The sequence below is a fragment of the Erinaceus europaeus genome, chromosome 11, assembly GCF_950295315.1.
Source record: "Erinaceus europaeus chromosome 11, mEriEur2.1, whole genome shotgun sequence".
NCBI classification, from domain to species: domain Eukaryota; kingdom Metazoa; phylum Chordata; class Mammalia; order Eulipotyphla; family Erinaceidae; genus Erinaceus; species Erinaceus europaeus.
The window spans coordinates 110,474,024-110,478,993 of record NC_080172.1 but is presented as its reverse complement, the minus strand read 5'-3'; positions in this window follow the sequence as shown (position 1 = coordinate 110,478,993).

Here is a 4,970-nt window from a genome sequence, read left to right as displayed (position 1 = left end):
TAAATTCTAACTTTTTCCCCAGCTGTTAAGGTCTAGAAGGCCAGCTATATGGTAGCTGGGTAACAATTATATAATCTGTGGGACTTAAGTCTAGTTGTCATATCTAAGGTGTCCAGCCTTGAGTTAAGAAACTTAACTTTTAGAGGAGCCCAAATTAAGCTCAAGGGTCTTTTCAGTGTTAGCTTGATAGCTACAACTGGGTATCTTAGGTGTTAAAATACTAAACAAAATTTTATCAGTCAGATACTATAGCACATTAAAAAGATTGTGTCTCAGGAATGTAAGGCTGGCTTAACATACGCAAATCACCCAGCATGATCTACCACATTAATAAAAGCAAGGAAAAAACTACAGATCACATCAATAGATGCAGAGAAACTCTTTGACGAAAAGAGAGAGAGAGACAGAGACAGAGACAGAGACAGAGACAGAGAGAGATTCCTGGGGCTAAAGCCCATATCTACTCCTGAGTGGCTGGTAACAGTCTGGCAGTTTGGGCTCACACTCCTAGTTGAGGAGTTCTGGAGCCACCTCATGTCTGTTTTACTAACAAAAAGACTGCTGAAGGCAGGAGAGGACCCCCTACACACAAGACTCACCAAATACAACTGTGAGTCTCCATTTGCTACTGCCCTCAGAGGCTGGAGCAGCAGGGGGGAGGCCCTGTGCTGACATGAGGGGACAGAGAACTGACCAGGAAACTCAGGAGATCTACACCCCAGTGGTCTAGCAGTAGGGCTGTATGGTGGGAGCCTTTCCACATTATTCTCCTGATAAGAATATGGTGAATAATTGCCTCAGAACCCACAGACTATAAACAGGACTTGTTTAGAAACTCACAGGGTCCAAAAGTGTTGACCAGCTTGGCAGAGGAGCTGAATTGAGCCTGGAGCTTTGGATCCTTGGGGTGTGGGGGTCTCTTTGCATAACCACTGTGGTATCTTTCCCCCACCCTGCTTTATCTCTTGGTCAGGAGTGAGTGATTAAGCTAAAAACCTACTTAGAGGTTAAAAAAAAAAAGCCCTCAAGCTACCATAGCCTACAGGAAAGAAAAAACAAAAGAGTTTTTTTTTTTTTAATTTCATTATTGGGGAATTAATGTTTTACTTTTGACAGTAAATACAATAGTTTCTACATGTATAACACTTGCCAGTTTAACATATAAAATACAACCCCCACTTTATCATCCTTTTTGGAACTGTATTCTACCCCCTCCCCACACACACACATACACAGACCCCAGAATCTTTTACTTTCGTCCAATATGCCAATTCAAGTTCAGGTTCTACTTGTGTTTTTCTCTTCTAAAACAAAAGAAGTTTTTTTTTTTTCAGCTAGAAAAAATAACTTATTTATAATTAAACTGTAGCAATAGATGGATGTGAGTGGCTTCTTTTCTCTGGTAAAGCTGGAAGAATGACTGCATTCTAGTGGCTTCTCTGTGTTGCATCTGAGAGATGAAACAACAACAAAAAAAAATCGATCTTTCTCATGTCATGCCAGGTAGAGAAGAGATATCCATAATTCAAGAAGTAGCAACATGGCCAGATAAAAGAAGCAGGACCACCCACTCTTGGAGACAAGACAGGAATATTTGCCAAGCCCTGAGTTCAGAATTTTTGTTTTCACTTCAAGATGAATATGACAGCACCCCAAATTCACGGGAAATGTTCATCCTCGTCTGGACCAGCAGAGGCCCTCGGCTGCCCCGGAGGCCGGCCAGCTGGCTGTCCAGTCGGCCCCCACCCAGAAGGCCGGCCATCCACATCTTCTCATTCCACCATCTTCACTTCTTCCCTGGTTTAACAACAAAAGAAGTTTTGACAGCCACTGTGCTTCAACTCAGAGACTGAGGTAACATTAAAACAACTGTTATTTCCACAACTGTAAACTCTTTAAGTACCTTACTTAGACACAAGTCAGTCCAGGCTAGAGTGATCAGTGGTCTGAAAAGCACTGAGAGAAGGACCTCATAACACACTATAGTAATGGTTAAACCAAGGAGAAACACTGGAGAAATGAACCAGGACAAAAGTCCAGCTAAAAGCCCCCCACAGGTAGAAACACAGGAAAATGAGATCAATATCCAAACACTAGCTAAGGAATTAGTCATCAATAGATAAGAACTTCCCTAGTCTAGACAATATAAAAGACATAAAGTTTCAAGAACCCCAGAGGGTCCCAAACAGAATTAACCCAGACTTAAAGACACTGAGACACATCATATTTAGAATGAAAAGGAATAAGGATAAAGAAAGGATCCTTAAGGCTGCAAAAAAAAAAAAAAACTAAGAGTCACTTATAGAGGAAAACCTGTAATCTGATTAGCAGCAGATTTCTCTACACAAAGACTACAGGCCAGAAGAGAATGGCAAGATATCTTTTGAGTAGTCAGTGAGAAAGGCTTTCACCCAAGACTATTGTATCCTGCTAGACTGTCATTCAGACTAGATGGAGGCATAAAAACCTTCTCAGACAAGCAGCAGTTGATGGAATCAACTATCACCAAGCCTGCCCTGAAAGAAGTTCTGAAAGTTCTCCTATAAACAATCAGATCACCATAAACATGCCATATATCAGAATACTCTAAAAATCTACAATAGTGGCATTAAAATATCTTCAGTCTAGACTATCAATGAATGTCAATGGCCTAAATTCACCTATTAAAAGGCACAGAGTAGGAAGGTGGATCAGAAAACACGACCCGAACATAGGTTGTCAGTAGGAATCCCACCTAACTCAACAAGACAAACACAGACTCAAAGTGAAAGGATGGAAGACTACCATACAAGCCAATGGACCACAAAAACAAACAAACAAATAAAACAGGCATGAATAGCTATGCTCATATCTGATAAGATAGACCTTAAAATAAATAAAATTTTATTTTAAGATAAAAGATAGAGATGGACATTATTTAGTGCTCAGAGGATCAATCAATCAAGAGGACTTAGTGATTATCAACATCTATGTACTCAAGGAGAAATTGTTGAAATACATCAAACATCTGCTGAAAGAGCTACAGCAATATATTAACAACAACCCAGTAATAGGAGGGGACTTCAACACCCCATCTCTCAACCTGACAGATCATCCAGGCAGGAAATCAATAAAGAAACAAAGAAGCTAAATGAAGAGATAGATAAACTGGAACTACTGGACATTTTCAGAGAAAAAATGGGGATTTCACTGTTTTCAGCCCATCTTGGATGGAGCTTGAAGAAAACATGTTAAGTGAAATAAATCAGATATGATGAATACAGAATGACCTCATTCACAGACAAAAGTTGAAAAACAAGATCAGAAGAGAAAACACTAAGCAGAACTTGGACTGGAGTTGGTGTATTGCACCAAAGTAAAAGACTTTAGGGTGGATGGTGGGTAGTTCAGGTCCTGGGAGACGATGGCAAAGGACCTGGGGGGTTGAGTTGTTGTGTGGAAAATGAGAAATGTTATGCATGTACAAACTATTGTATTTACTGTTGACTGTAAAACATTAACCCCCCAATAAAGAAATAAAAAAGCAACTGTGCTGTCATTGCCATACTTACAAATGAAAAGTCTATCTCATTATTTATATTTTAATATAAAAGAAATGCTATCTAGGTTATGATAGATAAGAGACTTTCCAGGTGGGGCTGGTGTAATTTAACCGGTTTCTCAGCTTCCTTCCTCTGGAGCTTCAATTTCTCTGTTTTTTTTTTTTTTTTTCCATCTGCAAGCTATATGACTACTAGTATGAATCCATAGGTGATAAATCTTTATTCTTGATCCTCAAGAGGTGCCTACTGCCTTTCTCCACTCCACACCCCCCTCAAGACAAGTAGCTCTCATACGAATTTTTTCTACTAGGTTGGGGTAGTTCAGTACTTTCCTGTTTTTAATCAGAGGAGTGGAAATGAAATGGGATTTTCAAAAGCTTTCCTAAATATTAAGGGAGAATAACCGCCATCCCCAACCGTCAGTAGTAAAATTACAAATTGTAAGGCTGAAAAGTAAATGCTCTTCCATCCCTATCTAGCTTTCAGCTCCTAAACTTTGATCTCTTATACCCCTTGTTCTAAAGAAGCAAGTCTTCCCCCACCTTTCAAGGAAACAATGAGCTCTCAGTGGCATTTAAGTCCCATTTCCAAAGGAACAAAGCAGCTACTATGTTCTAATCCCCATAGAAACCCAGAGCTCCCTCTTTTCTACCATCCTCACATGCTCAAGGGTGATTTATTTTCAGCAAAGTGGAATAGTATTATTGTTACTATGCTGACCTTTGACTAGTTAGCAAATCTAGGGACCCGTGGTCATATTTAATGTTCTGCTAGGTTCTCTGTACTTGTGCTTTAAGTCAAGTATGCAAAGGCCATGAAAAAAGCAAACAAACAAAAAAATAAGTCAGAGCTCACCTCCCCAGCCTCTCTGATTACTGTGTTCTCATAGGGTTTTGTTTCATCTCCTGCCAATTCTAAAAGGGTCTGCAAGGAAGATACTGTTACTCCTAGCGTCCAAGGGTGAAGGGACGCGCCCAAGAAAGTACAGCTTGCTAGCAGATGACAATCTCCACCACCTGTTACTGCTGACCTAAGTGAATTTTATTTTGTTCCAAATTGTTAAGTGGAAGCACCCCCTCGGGTCTATGAAGACTGTGCTATAAGTGCATAATTCTCCCCCCTGGGGAGGGTAGTGAACCTTTTTCTTGGGGGGGGGGGTTGGGTAGGGGGATAGCTCTCCCACCACCACTGCCACCACCAGGAAGCCTCGCTTGGTTTTGTATTTTAATTCCATCAATCTGAGAGTATCCCTGATGCAGCCCTTTTGCAGGATTCCTTTGCGAATGATCCGTGCACGTTTCGTGACTTCTTCAGCAACATAAGGCACTGACGAACAGAAGGAACAGAAAAAAAAATAAGAAAACGCAAAGCACGTGGCGGGAAAGAGATGAGCTATTCTTGGCCCTCCTCCCGACCCGTAGCCGCACC